General features: G+C 40.2%; 1 long non-coding RNA gene across 1 annotated transcript in view; it reads left to right on the top strand.

Moving 5' to 3' along the window:
• Positions 1–18515, top strand: part of LOC123277282 (uncharacterized) — a 59395-nt gene that overhangs the window by 37074 nt on the left and 3806 nt on the right. The window contains exon 2 of the long non-coding RNA XR_006514108.2: positions 9272–9505. This is a non-coding gene — a long non-coding RNA (uncharacterized lncRNA). The remainder of the gene's footprint in view (positions 1–9271; positions 9506–18515) is intronic.

Below are 18515 nucleotides of genomic sequence, written 5' to 3'. Positions count from 1 at the left end.
TCATCTCACTAGGACTGTTAGAGAGCTCAATGGGTCTCCTTGCCTCCCATCGCATCCACACTCGCCTCAGTCCTCCATACGGCAAGTTAGTCTTTCCAAAGCCCAGACCTTAAAAACTTATTAAAACTCCCCAATCTTCTTAGCAGGGATCTTCAAATTCTAGATCTTTTGTTTCTTCCAGCCTAATATTTTTTGCCACTGTTCTCCCTCAGGTGGTCTCTTCTTACATTTTTAAATGTAGGTATTTTTATGGAAGTATAACAGAAGTGTAGAAAAATGTGTGCTGCTTGATGAATTCTTATAGAATTTGCATGCCCGTGAAATTGGCAACTAGATCATGAATCAGAATATAACCAGCACCCCCAAAACTCCTCAAGATCCTTCTCAGTCACTCTCCCACCAGGGGTAACCATTGTCCTGACTTCTAACCCCATAGATTAGTTTTGTCTTTTTGGAACTTTACATAGATGGAATCATAGAGTATGTATTTTACCATGTCAGTTAACATTATGTTTGTTTCATCCATATTATACATGTGGTTGCAGTTGATTCATGTTTATCACTGTATAATATTCCACTGGAGGGATATTTATTTACCCATTCTACTATGATGGGCATTTGAGTTGCTTACAACTTTTGAGAATAATGAACAGTGTGTTCATGAAAAGTTTTACTAAACAATACCCCCAAATTCAAAAGATACCATTGAGAGAGGAAAAGAAATCCATAGACTAGAGGATATTGGCAGTATATATGTGTCTGGATAAAGGACATGTATCTTGAGTATATAAAGAGCTCCTACACATCAATAAGGAAAAGGCAAATGACCCAATAGTGAAATAGGCAGAAGACTTGAATAGGCACTTCACAAAAGAGCATACTCAAATGACCAGTGGCCCTAAACACACGCAGGGGTGAGCAGGCATTACTTTTTATTCTTCTCTTCATTACTCACCATTAAGCCACACACTTTCCTAGTTCAGTATCTTGGTATGGGCTCTTCTGGCTACCCCGGGTATCTTTGCCTTCTTTTCCAACTACTTTTCTTTTAAGGACCAGACAGACAGAATCAGCTCCTTCCTGAGACTTAATGAGTCTTCCTAATAACTCCACCAGGCAGAATTAATCTTTACTTATTTGGGCTCCCAAAGTTTGATTTCCTGGAAGTGTAGTGTTTAACGAATATGTCTTCATGTCCTCAGTGTATTGCACTGCACTTGGTGCATAACAGATAATCGATGTGTGCCTTTCAGGATGCATCTCTAAGGCTCCCCTCAAACCTCCCGATAGGATCTAAAACCAATGAGCTATGCGTGGTAACAAAGGCTTCCTGTGTTGAACAGGGGAGTGTTTATTAGCCAATACAAAGGTGACTTCACAGGGGGAAATACTGGCCTATTTCCCAAATCATAGCTCATCTTTAGTGAACAGTATCACCGCAAGCCACTGGACAAAAATCTAATGCTCTATAGATTGAATTGCGTGTTAAAATACATGTTAATAAGTAGATCTGAAAAACACCATTACCTTCTGCAAAGGTAGCTAGAGTGATTGGGGGCCAGCCCGGTGGCACAGCAGTTAAGTGCGCACGTTCCGATTCGACGGTTTGGGTCCCGGATGTGGACTTGGCACCGCTTGGCAAACCATGCTGTGTGGTAGGCATCCCACATATAAAGCAGTGGAAGATGGGCATGGATGTTAGCTCAGGGCCAGTCTTCCTCAGCAGAAAAGAGGAGGGTTGGCAATAGTTGGCTCGGGATTACTCTTCTTCAAAAAAAATAAAAGAAAGAAAAGAAAAAAGGTAGCTAAAGTGAGTAATTGGAGTCCTGTTGCAGGTCTGTAGTATTTGTTTAACGCATAAGGGAGCTCAGCAATAGTATTAACCTGAACTGAAAGTCAAAGAGCTACGTGGAACGGTGGGGAGAGGGAGGAGAGAGGTTTTTGCCCTTTCCTGTATGTTGACTCAGGTAACATTTCTGATGACACCAGTTTTCTTTTGTCATCTTCACTTCTTTGAATCTCTCTTTTTTACCTGCTCATGCTGTTATAGGGTTCTAACTTTCCCATCCCTCTGTTTCATGCCTCCAACTAGCTTGTTTTCAGTCTCATTAAATTTCTTCAACACTAAAGTTTTTCCCTCACTGCAAGATGATAAGAAGAAAGGTTTCCTTTTTTTTCTTTAGGGAGAAGACCTGTCCTTTATGGAACTTTATATCCCTGGCTAGATAAGCTTCGTGCCTCATACAAAATTTTCAATAAATATTGAATAAATTGCTTGGCAGTTTCTTACTAAAGTGTAGATGGTTGCAGAGCCTCTAACCTTCCCCGAGATATTAGCATTTTTTAACAAGGTGCTCATTAGCTCAATAGAATTTCCAACTTATGCAATTTTAGCTAATAAGGAAAATAGGTGAAAATATTCAAGAAAGTGGACAGGGAAAGAGATTCTGAGGCAGAGAAGGCAACTTCTTCTTGGAATTTGACCCTGGCTCTGTAGGTTGATTCTTAGACACAGTATTTTCCCTTTGTTTCACTTTGGGAATTTATTTGTTAGATTAATAAACCACCTTTTTAGAGTACGAGAAACCCTCTTTAACATTAAAAATGTCTTACATATGCAAGAGTATTGGAATTGATAAAATAAAAAAAGACCAAGACTTACGTTAATTTGAACATTTATAAGAAGTGAATTTTGGTATCATAATCCCCAAATGCATTTGCTATTCTTGATGTATGAGGCACGTCATTAATATAGTCTACAGACAAAGGCTGATGTGCAAATGAATACATGGGTCCTTGTCAATAACTGCAGGACTCCTGGACCACTCTTGTAAAAACCACACTTTCTCTCTCCTCGGTGGCATTCAGAGCACGTGGTGGCAATTGGTTATAAACACAGATTGAACATTAACTGGACACTACCTACCACTATCAGTGGTTTGGATGCTGACTTCACGAACTTTTATTTATAACTTGTCTTGGATTGGGATCCCTAGAAGCTGAAACTGAGACAGAGATTTATGGCAAAGTTATTTATTGAAGGAGAAAGGGAATGAGAAAAGCAGAACAGGAAGTGGGAAGAAGCATAGTAAAGAAAAGATTTCCGGTAGAGTCTAGCTTGTCTGATCTGTGAGGAGCTCTGGAGTTTGAATGGCTCCACCATGAGTTTGTTTTACCCAAGAGCTAGGCTTTTGTCCTTTATGCACCAGTCAGCCATTGTCTAGGGGGTGCCTCAGGAAGATTGCAAACTCCCCACAGATGAGGTCCTCCTGGTGTGCAAGGGTAATCCTCCAGAGAATGGTGCAGGCATGAGCCCTTAGCACCATGGACCATAGCATCCGGGGATGAAGAGAGCTGGTGAAGAGATCTGGATAGGGCGCTAATAGCAATTGTTACATGCTTCACTCATTCAATCATTCATTCATCCATTTAACAAACGTTTATTGGGTGTCTACTCTGTGCAAGTCTTAGAAGCTGAGGATAGAACAGTGAACAAGCCAGATAGATTGGTCCTTACTTTCGTGAAGCCTATGGCTTGTAGGGGAGAAAGAAACAAGTGAGGAGATAAATGTAGCAACAAGATAACCTGAAAGTGATAATTTTCTAAGAGAGAAAACAAACAGATTGTGGAATGAGTGGGGCAAGGAGTGGGCACTTGAGCAGAGACCAGAAGGATGAGAAAGAACAAGCGGTGCGAGGATGTGAGGGCCCAACGTCTAGGCAGAGGGAATGGTCATTGTCAAGGCCCTAAGAAAGCCAGAAGCTCAACGTGTTTTAAAAATCGAATGAAGGCCAGCAGGCCTGTGGAGGACTTGGGAGAGTTGTAAGGAAAAGGTGGAGAGGTGGGCAGAATGGTTGGGCGAAGCCAGCATCGTAAGGAGTTTGATGATTTTGTATTCCAATTGTAGAAATGAATTCCTTGCCTTACTTTAAGACGGTAGAAATAGCAATTTGTCAGACTTTGACTTAGATTAGCCTTAACATTGTCTATTAGAAGAAGGATTTGCTAAGCAGATGCATGGAATAAGTAAGAACAAAACTTAGGATGAAAGGACAGCTCCCTGTTTTCAAATTCCAGGAGCGTAGCAGGCGTTGAATTCGGACATCTCATATGGTAATTATGAGCAAATTTTCTCTCCTTGTTAAAACATTCCCAAGATTTTAAAAGATATATAGTTGGACTCAACTTTCCTTTGTCCTTGGCAGTGTGACAAAGTAGCATTTTTAGAAAAGAATGTAAGTTGGACTTGACCTTGGTTAAGCTCAGGGAAAGTTATCAAGGTCACTTCTTTTGGATTTGTTTTTACTGTAATCACTATTGAAATGAACCAGGAAGTAAGCAGAGACCATCATTTCTTTTTTGCTCATCATTCTGCTCCATGCTGAGACCACAAGTCTTAAGGGCAGATTTCCCACTTGCCAAATAATGATGCATTTTCCTTAATCTTCTCAGAGTCCACTGAAAAAGGTACCATGTTTAGAAAATGACATTAGATCATGATCATGGACAATGCTTTACTCCTCAGGAGAAATAATACTTATAGACCATCGGATTCCATCAAAGCTGGTGAACAGAATCCAATGAAATTGTATAAAAGGGGCCCAGGAAAACAATATTTGCTGTGTGATCTATCAGGTCATTATTGAAGACCAGGGTCAAGGGACAGCTCTTTGCACTAGAACAACTTAACATTTCAAATCAAATGAACTGAAATATAAGTAATCATTTTTATTTGTTCTAGAAATGGATTTTTCAAATTGTTTTGGCTTAACAAAGACTCAAAATCTTTTTTTGTCATATTCTTCTCCACACCAAACCCTGCTCCCACCACTTCACGTGTGAAACCCGTGTTTAATTTAGGGGGAACTTAATCCATATGTTTCTGATTTATTTGCACAATGTTCTTTGGTAAAAGCTACTTGATGTCTGAAGAGCCTTCTGGGAATTTTTACGAGTCTTTTAAAATTTTTCTTCAAGCCAGAAAATCATATTTTCCATCTCAAAGTGCCCCTCCAAATCAGAAAAACTCTGGGCCTATTGAAAACACTGCTTTGAGGAGGCCTTAAACTCAGGCAAAATACAACTCCAGTTGTGAGCTGTGCAACAAAATCCACTTGACCAGCCCCTGAGAGACAGGAGATGCAAAGGAGAAGGGACATAAGAAGACCCTGAATAGTCTAGGGAGTCTTGGACCTGCCATGTTTTTCCATTTCTCGGAGCAACCAGTGAAGTCCCACGACCTATAAAGTTGTATTCAGTTTCTGATGCACATCTGGAGCCAGATAATTTTCAATTGGCTTTGTACATCTTTGAGTAAGGGCAGAGAATTCTAGAACAGCTTTCAGATTCATAAATATAAAAAGGCTTCGTTTGTGAGCACACTTAGGAGTTGCTCAGCAATTCAATGGCCGGGCTTCATTTTCTGGAAAGCATGATAAAGTCTAAAGATGGAGAACTGTTGACTATGGAGTTAAACAAGCTCTGCCAGGAATATAAAGATTGTGGGCTTGTTAGGAACAAGTGAATGACTGTTGGAGAGTATGTGCAAAAGTCTAAGAATCATTTCCTTTGTCCTATTTGCTTCAGCTGTGCTATGACCCAATTTTTTACCATCTTTTAAGGGCACCTGATGTCTCTGGGAAAAAAAGATGATTCATAAACCACCCTTTTTAACCAAGTTCTTGGCAATGCATGCATACTCATCAGAAAATGGTGATTTTACTGCTACAAGCTTGGATTCATCCTAGCTCATGTGTCAGCTTTCTAGGAGGTGAGAGACATGCCTCTATGCTATCATAATCACAAGGTTGGCTACTTTGCCCAAGTGGGTTGCTATTCAGTCCTCCTAAAAAGTTTTCCAACCCCACTAGACAGCAGTAAGTTAACTTAGAAAGCAGGGATGGTGATAAAACCTCTCCATCTCAACAAATGCCACTACTATCTTTGTAATTTCTCAGAGAAAAAAAAGCCAAAAATAACCCTTGATTCTTCTCTTGTCACACCTTCCAAATGCAATCTATCAACGTGTTCTATAGAATCTTGCTTCTCAGCCATGGTCTTTGGATCAGTAACATTAACATCACCTGAAAGTTTGTTAGAAATTTAGAATCTCAGGCCCCACCCCAGACCTGTAGAATTAAAATCTGCTCTTTAGCCAACTCCCCAGTGATTCATGTGCATGGCAAAGTTTGAGAAGCACCACTAGACCGCAGGTTCTATAACATCTCTTCATTCACTGCCCGTGTCTTGCCAGCATTATTGCAATTCTTTCCCATCTTCTGCCCTTTTCCAGTCTATTTTTAATTCAGCCACCAGAGTGGGTTTCAAAAAATAAAGTTAATCAAATTAATTTATTCTATTCTTTAAGACTCAGTGCTTCCCCTGGCACATGAAATAAAATCTGAATTCCTTGCCGTTGCTTAGGAGTCTGATAAGAAGTCTCCTCTGCATCTTCTGAGGCCCCCTCACAGACATTCTTTCCTGGTCATTCTCTCCTCCAACCACACTGCTCTTTCTATTCTACACAGCCAATACCAGGTCTCCCTCCGCCTGGAGCATTCTTCTGCAGAGCTTCTTATCATTTAGGACTCATCACAAATGTCATTTTGTGATGAACCCTTGGCTACCAAATTTAAATCCACCTCTAAGTCACTTTCTACCCAACACCCTGTTTTATTGATTTTGGTTTGCTTTCAGATCCATCTGAAACTGTCTTGCTTAATTGTTTATGGGTTTATTGATTATTATCCAGAATGGACGCTTGACCCATCTTATCCCAGCTATATTCTCAACACCTAGAATGATACCTGGAACAGAGGAGGCACTTAATATAAATCTGTTGAATGAATTAATGAATAAATTTATATCTGTGCAATCTGGACAAAAGCCAGCATCTTGTCATTTATGTTTCTTCCTCTGTCCCTCCCTCCTTTTCTTTGATAAATATATGCTAAGCATATAACCTATGCCAGTTATAGGCTAACTAGGGGAAACAGGGAACAGACCCAGTCTCTGCCCATATGGAGAATAGGGGGAAGTGGGGGAGACTGATATTAACCAAAATCACAATGATGCCATCCCATGGAGCATATGAAAGGTTTCCTAACTTACTACAGGCGGACTGCTGTGAGCTGAGGGCTGAAGGATGAATATACTAAACAGAAGAGGACAGACAGCGGAGTAGATGGGGGAGAGTATTTTGTGCAGAAGGAATAACGTATCCAGAGACAGCAGGGCATGATGAAGGGCAGAAACAAGGGCAGTAGAATGTGGGTCCAGAGAATGAATGGGGTACTATATGTGATGGGGCTGGTAAGTCAGGCAGCAGCCAGACCAGTAGGGCCTTCTAGATAGGGTAACCATAAGTCTTGGTTTGCTTGGGGGATTTCCAGTTTACACGTGAGACCTGGTAGAATCACTTGTAGCATCCCCTTTCATTCTCAAAAGTGTCTCAAAAGTGTTTATCATCCCAAAAGGATGATAAACTTCTTAGTCACTCTTGTAGGCTTTTATCCTCAGAGGCTCACCACGAAGCCTAGTGGTTAAGAATGAGGACTCTGGACTCTCCGGATTTTTATGGATTCAAGTAAGTGACTTGCTGTTATTTGGACTGTGTATCCTTAGGCAACTTGCTAAGCTTCTCTGAACCTTCCTCAACAGTAAAATGGGAATTCAATAATTGCAGTATTCAACTCATAGAGTTTCAATAGGATGAAATTAGTTAATATACATCAATCTTGTAGCATAGTGTCCGGTATACGTAGTAGGTTAGTACTCACTGTTAGCTATATTATTCTTCTTATTAATATTTTTAATGTATAGATAGAAACTGGAGCCTGTGAAAGGTATTAGAAGGAGAATTGTGTTTTTCAAAGATCATTTAGCCTTTCATGAGAAATAATCTTTTGGGAGAAGGATTAAAGGAAGAAATGTATATAGAATTCTTCCAAAATAACTGATAGGTAATGAGTGCTCAATAAATAGACAAGGCAAGTGATCAGCAAGACCCTTCTCATCATCTGCTACTTAGAATATGAGTCCAGGAATGGCATAATTCTTAAATATTTGCTACCAATTTCCATTTGGTAGTATTTGGGGGCAAAGCAGCTATTTGGAATTCAGAAGACAAGCTAGCTGAATGAGTATTGCCTTAGAATCAGTGGGAGAGGTAGCAAAGATCAGAGTTGGAAGGGCTAACGAGTTTACTTTTATAAGCCAAATTCTGTACTTCCCCTAAAGCAACTCATTTAGACACTGGATTACACAAAGGATTTCCATATGGATGTCCTATTTGCTATACAGTGATTTCCAGGGTAAAAAAAAAAAAAAAAAAAAAAATCAGCAGCAGCAAGAAGGGGTTGGAAGGTTTCAGTAAATTCCTTCCAGTGGGCCTTGACTTGAACTTTCCAGGCCTGGGATATCTCCTCCACAGCTCCCTGACACTCCTGTTACCCCAAGGGCGAGAGGAAGCGACATGAGTGAAGAGGGGCCCCTTTCTCCCAGGGTTAGTGTGGGACACACCTCACAGTCACTTGTCACTTTGAAATTCCCCTTTCCCAGGAGTGTGGAGAAGAATTACAGAAACCTGGCAGATAATTAACGGTTCTCGGTGTGAACAGAAGGGATTTGTCACACAATGACTTGAACATCATGACTTTCTCACTAAACCAGGGGAAAACTCCATGCGGATTCACAGGAAAATCCCACTTAAGGATGGCTGAGGAATGGGGGCATTGTAGTCAATTGTTAACTATTTGGTTAACCAAGACTCATCATATTACCACATTTCTATTTCCCAGGTTAAAGAGTTAGAATACACTGGGGTGATTTGAGCAAACTAAGTTCTCTGACCTTTCCCAAGGCCTTTATAAGCCTTTGGGAAGCCATTATAATTCACTAGAGTCAATGGGGGGACAATTTAGTTTCTCAAATTCTTTGGTGGCTTGGCTTTTGAATACAAGAGGATCTATAATAGTGAATTAGACATCAAGGGAGAAAATCTTATAGAACACTAGCAAATAGAACCCAAGAAAACATCGTAACCACCTTTAGATATGAAACAATCATTTAATCTCCAATTTACCAATAAGAAGATTCTACTTATTTGCAGTTGATAGAGCACTCAAAGCTAAAAGCCCTTCTATTTTTCAGGTCTCCAAGAATTAAAAAGGAGATTTCAAACCATGTTGATTGTCATGAAGTTACTTTAAGGAGGTGAGCCTTTTTTTTTTAAAGATTTTAATCTCATTCTTTTTCTTTTTTTTTTTTGAGGACGATTAGCCCTGAGCTGACATCTGCTGCCAATCCTCCTCTTTTTGCTGAGGAAGACTAGCCCTGAGCTAACATCTGTGCCCATCTTCTTCTACTTTATGTGTGGGATGCCTGCCACAGCATGGCTTGCCAAGTGGTGCCATGTCCGCACCCGGGATCTGAACCAGCGAACCCCGGGCCGTCAAAGCACAACATGCGCACTTAAACGCTGAGCCACGGGGCCGGCCCAAGGAGGTGAGTCTTAAGGTTGGTTTAGAGAGATGGAGGGATGACAAGGAGAGGAAAAACTTGGACAGACATTCCAGGTGGGAGGAACAGGGGGAATGAGGCAGGAATAGATGCACAACTTTTTGAGTACAATGGGTAGGGGGCTAGTAGTAAAGAGGAGGATATGTTAACATTTTTCAAGTCCTTACTTATATGTTACCATCTCATTTAATTCTTCTTAACGTTATCTGGGAATTTATGTTATTCTCATTTCATAGATTAAAAAACTGAAGAGTGGATATTTTAACTGACAGACCAGACTGCAAAGGAACTTGAGTGCCAAGCTAAGCAGTTCATGACTGGGTCCTTTACGACAGGCGATTTTGTTAACTTCAGTGGAATGCAATATATTCTGAGCTTTTGGAAGAGAGATATCGAGTTTTAAGTGCCTGCCTTAGAGGCATTTTTATATGGCAGAAATCAAAGTAATATAAAAGAATTTTGTTAGAAAGGTATAGTCTAATTCATAAGTAGATAAGACAAGTCTTTAAAGAATGTGATGTGTGAGGAATGAAGAGAAACCCTACCTCAAAATGTCTCTCTTATTGCTCAGTGTAAGCACATGAAGTTCCACAAGTGAAGAGGCTTTTCTTGGAGCCCAATAATATTTTGGAATTTTCTGGAATCTTTGTTCTTTCCTTCCCTTTCTGTCTTTTTCTTCCTTTCTTTCTCAAACACTTATTGACCTCCTGCTTAGTACTGGTATTTTGCTTCAGATTGAGGATACAAAAGGAAAAAGCATGTCCTTCTTGGAAGATCCTTAGAGTCTGACAAGGAGATAGTCAGGACAGCTAGTCAATGACACAAAACACATCAAGGGCAGAACATGGAGAAAAAGTGGCTTGGAGGAGGCTGAGACCATCAGAAAAGATTGAGTGGAGGAGTGAGTAATCCAACAGAAGTCTAAAGGGCAGATAAACCAGGGGACAGGCATTCCAGGCAAGGGGACAGAATTTTCAATGTTCTGGTGGCATAAAGTGAAACCATTGTGGGGCTGGAGAATGGTGAGCTGTTCAGTATTTTTAGGACGTGAATTGGGATGGGTGGGGGATTGATAGGTGAAAGATTTTTGTGGATTTTGTAGAGGGCCATGTTTTTCCTATAAAAGAGCTTAGATTTTATCCTGCAGCTGATGAGTAACTCTAGTGATCAGTATTACCTCAGCTAAAAGGAACTGCAAGGTAATTTACAGGCAACTGGGAAGCCCAGGGTTGTGTGTGACTTCACGTGCAGCTATATAAGTTGTTTCTCAACTCCAGTTCTTGTGGGTCAGCTTTATTCTTAGGCAAATATGGCACCCAAAAGTCTAGGCTTACATCTAGCAATCCTTGCAAAACGAGGGTAATGTTTTCATAATATTTCCATTAAAAGTGGCAGGGAGAATTCTCAATGGCTCTACTTGGGTCATTTTCCTTTGTCTGAACCAGTCACTGGAGACAAGAGGATGTCAACTTTGATTTGACAAGTCATATGGTCATCCCTGGAACTGGGGAGTGGGAATCACCCTAGTCCCATGGACATCTCCCCAAAGAGTTGCTGGGCAGACACCAAATATTTCCAGGAGAAGAGACTTTGGAAAATTTTGATGAAAGATACAACATGATTAGTTTGATGCTGGAGACATCGGTTGTTTCTTTTTTTCCCCTCCCCAGATCCCCCCAGTACATAGCTGTATAGTTTAGTTGTGGGTCCCTCTGGTTGTGGCACGTGGGATGCCACCTCAATGTGGCCCGAAGAGCCGCACCATGTCCACGCCCAGGATCTGAACCAGCGAAACCCTGGGCCGCTGTAGGGGAGAGCGTGAACTTAACCACGCGTCCATGGGGCCGGCTCCTGGAAACATCGTTTTATCTTAAAAATCACTTTGCCCTAACATAGAGGAAAAGTTTTATATTTTTTGCCAACAGGAAAAGAAAAAGGATCAAACCATTGACCCTCAAATATTGAGCAGAATTAATTGTCTTGGAAGATGTTCCATGTTTACACAATGGCTATACATACCTACTGTAGCAGATGCTATAGATGGCCCAACCATATCCCCTTCACTGGGCTGGTGGGCTACTGCAAGTATTGGCTCCCCGTCCAACAAGCTGGGCCAACTACATGGCGCCATTCATTCTCTTGAGTTCCCTGAAGGATCAGGCTGAGGCTGGACTTCTGAAAGCACATCTTTGACTCACTTGTTCCCCTGCCCCATCTTGCTTCCCTTTGCTTCCTCACAAGTTTCGCCTGCAAGCCCTTGCTCCATATATCACTCACACAAGAACCACCATCTGAAGTTCTGCTTCCTGGGAACTAACCTAAGATACCCACAGACACATTTCTGTGTAGCTCAAGGGCAATGAGCCATTCTTGCCTAAGATCTTTGAATGGAGTCAGTGAGTGCCAGTTCCTTTCTAGGAATGGAAGCTGAAAGAAAGGATGGGAAGAAAACGCAGATAAGCTCCATGGTACCTCGCTGCCCTGCCATGGACCAGGCCTGCCTATTTCCTCTGAAGTCCTAAGGGCCTGTCTGAAATTCTGTTGCTTATTCTTTGCTGAACAAACATCCATCACTATGTGCATTTTGGAATTTTCTTGGGAAAGTCAAGGTCTTTGATTTCAGCTTTCATAATCCATGAAACCTCACCCTCCTGGTGCCTTGGGATGCAAGGAGAAGAACGAAGCTCTCTCTAACCTCACAGTATTCTCCTTGAACTTAAAAAAAATTCGGACAATCTTAACACAGCACATGTGCTTATATTTTAGCTCAACCTGAGACCAGCCTTGGTAGATCCCAGCGATATTCAGATTTACTTCTTTTTGCTTCTAAATTTGTTTTTATTACAGAGATTAATTGAATGGAATCATTTCTCTGGTTCTGCAAATGATTGGGATTTTTGTAAAGGTTGCCCTTGGATTCTGCATGAATGACATAGTTTAAATCACAGAGCAGCTGCACAGGTTATTACAGAAAGTATTAAATGATAAATACAAGAGCTCCTGATTTCATAAAAGGTGATGAGTTAGCAACATATGTTTACTTTCAGTCACTTCAGCTATTTGGAGTCTCCCAATTTGGTCTCAGAATTCTCCTTCTACCTCCAGAAGAGGCATCACTTAGAAAAAGTTCACTGAGGACAGAGTGTTGGTTTTACATCTGACCTTTTGGGAACCTCAGCAAAGTTTCACGGTCCAGGGCCTAGTTTCTCTGTCAAAATGCTTACTGAAAATATTCTTTCGAATATTTATTGTTTTAATTTCTACCAGAGGGAAGGTATCAGGAGCCAGGGGTTACTGGTTAAGCTTCCAACACAGCTATTTCTACCATGGACACGCTTGTAAGTCCAAAGGACCTGAAAAGACCTGCATCTTAACCTGGTACCAGGTTGATTGTTAAGAAGGGCGTGGGTCATGGGAGAAATTCCTTGGGTATTACACAACAATGAGATCCACATATCAGCAAGCCTGCTCATAAAGGCTTCACTTTATTTGCGGGCTCCACCTAACTTTGTCCATCTGCCAGTTGTGGTTCCACCCTCAAGCAAATTTCCTAGTGCCCTACTCCTTGAGGTACTGCATTTTTTTTCTTTTGACAATAATTTTTTCTTATTGAAACTTTGTTTTCCTCTGCCTAGCCCAAAGATGAGTTTTCTATGTACCGAGAATTTTATGCTAATTCCCATCCGAGGCAGCTATGTTCCCACATCACCTTTGTGCTTTTTCTCTTGGATGCTGTCTTTCTATTACCAATCTTTTTCCTCTTCCTTCTTCAATATTTTTCTTGCTAGATAGGTTTTCAGGAAGCAGAAAAGGGAACTGAACCAAATGTGCAGTTTTTTTTTTCCCGTTTGACAGGTAGTCTAAAGGCTATGAGATACTTTTACAGAATAAATTCCTTAAAAGTTTGATTCTGCAGTGTTTTCCCAGATTTCACAAGGATGATCCTGTTGCCCTCCTTAACAAACTGAAGGAAATGCAATAATATCAGAGGTCGTCAGGTAAATGATGTGAGTTTATGACCGTGGCTCAAGAATGATCTTGGAAGTTTTTGGAAGACAAATTACAGAGAGAAAATCTTTGCGATGAAAAATGAAGCTTAGCAAAATAGAATCATCCTCCAAATGTTGTCATGACAAGTCTAAAAATAAAAAGAGATTGTGCATAGTAGACAGTAAAATGATAGCATCTGAGAACAAAATCAATTAACAAAACTTTCCTAGATGTGACATAAAAGAAGAAGAGGAGTTGGGCATAGTTTAAGTAGATAAAAGTAGCCATAGAATTAGAAACATATACGCAGATAGATTTGTGTATTTAATAGATTCAATCATATTTAATAGAGCATGTACAGATCAAAACTTGGAACTTTTTGTCAGTCACCCACACACGGTTTTGCACACATTGCTTTCACTTTGGTGCGTTGCCCTGGGGATTTCATCCTAACTAGGAAAGTGATGCTCCAATTCTCGTTTTTCCACGACAGTATCAGCCAAAGAAGCATTTTCAGTCTCTTGCTCCATACTGATCCATGAAATAAGTTATTTTCAAATTTTAGAGATACTTGATTTCTTAGGATTTCTTTTGACCTTGAGGTTCTGTTTGTCATTGAAAGGGGCCTCCCCTCTGCAGACATTGAAAAGCTGGTGAGTTCATCCTTAGACGATGAAGTCATCGTTGACCACTGTCATGGCCATCTTTGTGAGCTCATGCTGAGCACGAAGTCCAACTTAAATGAATTGTGACATATCAGCTAGGAACATGATTATGGAATTACATGACCACAGATACTCCCAAGGTACCGAACACATTTTATTGAGTGGTGCTAGAGGACCGAAGCCAAGGGAACATTTTGGAAAACTAGCCAGACAGAGATGGAGAAAGAAAGAAATTTAGTTCAGATATCCAAGGAAGATGGAAGGGATCTTGAAAAGTAGAAAGAGCTGTGCAAATTTTATGCCAGGGAGCTGAAACTTGGGGTAACTCATTTAGCAAAAGCTTACGGTTTTTTTGCTTTTATATTTATCCCCACTTTCCTCCTCCCTCAAGATGGAAATGTGTCCATTTGGCTTGAAAACACATCCATAGTACATCCTACACCATTTCCTTTGTAAGGAATATTTTCGAAAAAAGTTTTTGTAACAATTTCCAAGTAAAGAACAATGAATATTTCATTGTAATTTCCTTCAGAGCTTCATAGCGGATTCTCTTTCATTTTTTTACCTTTAAAATCAAATCCTATAATGTTGTCTTCATGTGCTTCATGTACTTTTTAGGAAGATGCTTAAATTCTAGGGCCTGACAATAAACAACCTTGAACTGGTAACCCAAGGTGATCAATACAAAATATAAACACTTCCACTTGAATTCTTTCAAACCTTGTCTTTGTAGGAACAAAAAACTAACACAAAGGCCATAAGTTCATAAACATGCTATTTGTGACTTAGGACATTGTTTTTGCTTTTTTCCCTAGTGGACTTGCTGACTAGTTTATGCCTATTATAACTCTTGATGAATACTTAAAGAACAAGGCACCAAAGTGAGTAATATGAAGTTGACAGTAATTAAGCTTCGGGAAGATGTCTGCCCCCCCTGCTAAGATGCTTGTTGTGTTGGAAGATCTGAACGTGTAAAATGCTTTGTTGTATTAAAATGGATTTCCATGTGCTTATGGGCAAATTGTTTACATAAGAAACCTGATGTAGCCTAACTTTGGGACCTGTCCTTTGCCTTCTTAGGGTCTAAAGAGAAAAAGACATTTAAGTGAAAAGAATGCTTGGCGATTTCATTTGGGTGTATGAATGAGTTCATTGGATAAGTTAGGTTCGGATGGTATCTGAAATCTCACTTTCACCCAGAAGTTGGCATTTATGAGACAAGTGAGTCCTGAGGTGTTTTAATTATCTGAGGAATTGATTTGTTTGCTAATAAAATCTGTGAAAAAATTTTTTCCAAGTGTAGGTAGAATGATGTAAATTTTTAAAATTTGCACTGATCTTTCAATTGTAGATCTAAAATACAATGGTAGTGGTAGCAGCAATATTAGGAGGGTGACCATAAATTTTATTGTATAAGCTGGGATGGTTTTGAAAGTGAAAGCATGTGCTCTTAAAGATTAAGGGCAAGGTAGTTAGTTTAAACCAGAATGTATAATAACCCTAGTAAGAATAGTAATGGTAGAAGTAGTAGTAATTATGCATAATCCCATAATCCAACCGGTCCAGTTTAATCAGGAAAATAAACACACAGAGTCCAACATCCAAAAATAAATTTAGAAACAATGAAGTTCTCTACTTGCATTTCTTGAATACCATGACAAACATAAGAATGTAACTTCAAATCTCCTTTTACCTTTCAACAAATTTCCTCACATACCATACCTGTGTCTTTCTCCTCAAGGCCTCTTATTTAAAACTCCTGAACCTGTCTTGTCTGTGTGCCTTTTTTCACCTTTGCTCTAGTCTGGCGAGGCTGGACCCTTCTGGGAGGACCGGGGGAGAGGAAGCAACTAAGCTGGCAAAGCGTAGTGCTACTTAGCAGGCAGGGACTGGGCAAAGCTGTTAATATTTGCCTATTAATAGTCTTGGTCCTATGCCAATAGTGCTATTAATTGAGAAATTTCTATGTACCTGTTTCTATGATAAAATTAGAAGCTTCATCTACATCTCACCCTTGATGTAGACACTCTTGACATCCCTATTTTGCAGAGGAGAAAATTGAGGTTTATTAAGGATAGGTAAATTGCTCAAGTGGCAGAGCCAAGACCTGAACTTGGCAATTGGACTAAAGACTTGATGCTCCTAGACAATAAGTGCAAGGCAGGCTTTAACCTGTTATCGCCGGGGTTGCTTAAAAGGAGTAAAACCCCTCACAAATTATAGTAAAAAACTCACTATAACAAGACCATGTCCATATTAAGGACATGGTAGTGTTAGTAGGTGTTCTTTCCCACTTGGAAAATCACTCTAGTGTGAATGGGGTATCTAGAGCTCTCTGATAAATGAATCCAATATGAAAATAAAGGCATACGAGCACAGGTTATTTGGAATGCTTACACAAAAGTGAGCAGAACACACAGTGAGAATGGGCTCTTTTTCATCCAGTTGGAAGGGGCTGTCATTGACTGAGTTTCGCTGCTATTGCCAGAAGACGTCAACCATTTTTAATACTCAGACTATTTTTTTTATGACTGCCTGAAGGATATCAGATGAGCCGTCTGTTGTAAATCAATAATAATTTGCTTTAGATTAATGAGGAACCAAAACTGTTTCTAATAAATCTCTAAATGCTTCACATACTTTGAAAACCAATCATTTTATGAGAATTAGATTTCTTCTCCATCCTTAAGAAAGAGCTGGGGGTGGGGAGAGGAAGAAAAAGTAGCCAAACGTTTTGGAAACAGAGCAATGTGAAAACAGGGAATGAGAGTATATGCATTCCAGGCTTTGTTTTGTAATCTCAGCTGTTCAGAGGAGTGCTTTGTGGTTCAAAGTACTGCAACTTACAGCAAATAAGATGCCATGGTGACCCCCGAGCAGGTTCCCTGACAAAGTCCATTAGCTACTTAATGGCCGGTCAGAGTCTTCAGTATCAAGTAAGTAACTGGAATATGTTGGAAATTGCTGGATTCTAGTCCAAATTATGGTCTCTGCATCCTGGCAATGCTCTGCAATGGTTGGATAACTGGAGCGTGTCTTGGAATGTGGATGGATGGGTCTCGCTTTCTGTCTAGTCTTTTTTTGGTATTTAGAATGCATCATGGGAAAAGAAAAATGTAGGCTCAACGCATCTATTAATTTGATACTTTTATAAGTCTCTTTTTCCTGAGGACTTTCTTATGAAATTAGAAGGGGGAAAGAAGTCCAGTAGAGGCGGGGTGGGGGGGGGGGGAAGCAGAGAAATGATTTTTTTCCTCAATGTAGCTGAGTGATCTAATGTGGTGCCAAAATCTTGAGAGTAATCTAGTGGTTGGTAAGCTGCTAAACTTGGTGTTCATCTGACAAAAGAAAGCAGATGACTCCTTGCAGAATCCTTGCCCCCTAACCCAAGGCTTATTTTGTGGAAGGAAATAGTACAGAATATTGTGGCGGGATGATGGTGTATTCTGAACCAGGTTTCCTGTCTCTAAGCAGAGCTTTTTCTTTAACAAGCTGCAGCAAATGTAAGAATTTCAGATTCTGGATACGCTATTGCATGAGCAACATCTTTTATTATCTTTTATTCAACAATACATAAAAAGTGGATGTGTTCTTCTATTGGTCACTTTTTGGAATGGAGTGATTTACTAAGGAGCAGAAAGGACTTCATCTCAATGATGTGATTTCTATATAAAATCAGCTAAGAGTCTGTGGCAAAGATTTGCCCGTATCTGTGCTCTCACTTCATCCTTGGGACACAGCTGCACTGTATTTCCCTTACAGCTTGATGTGGTCATGTGCCTGAGCTCTATCCAATGGAATGTGAGTAAAATGATAGGTGCTACTTCCAGGCCTGGCTCATAAAACCCTCTCATCAACCATCTCTTTTCCTTTTTCCCAGGAGCTGACTGAATGGGGATGACCCCTAGGACCTAGAGGAAGGTAGAGCTACTATATAGAAGGAGCTGGGTCCCTGAATTAGCACATGGAAGACTACTTCATCAGAAAAATCCATTACTGGCCAGGGAGAGGCAAGAAAATGAAAACGTTATTGTGTTAAGCCACTGAGATTGAGAGATTGCTTTTTACAGAAGCTAGCCTGGCTTTCCTGATACCGGATTGGTTTATGCCATGACTAGGGTGATGGCTTTATATGATGATAATGGTCCTATTATCTACATCAGGTTGTCTAGATTTTGGTCCTGGCATTTGCCTGATAGCGGATGGATGATTCTGAGTAGATAACTAACCTTCCTTGTTGGTCTCAGTTTCCCAGCAGTAAAATAAAGAGCTGGGACCAAAGTCTTTAAGATAAGTTATGTTGTTTTGGATTGACAGAAATTCTGACAAACTTAAGCAAA

This window comes from Equus asinus, chromosome 15, assembly GCF_041296235.1.
Source record: "Equus asinus isolate D_3611 breed Donkey chromosome 15, EquAss-T2T_v2, whole genome shotgun sequence".
Taxonomy (NCBI): Eukaryota; Metazoa; Chordata; class Mammalia; order Perissodactyla; family Equidae; genus Equus; species Equus asinus.
Note: the sequence above shows the minus strand (reverse complement) of the source record. Positions and strands in the feature narration are given on the sequence as shown.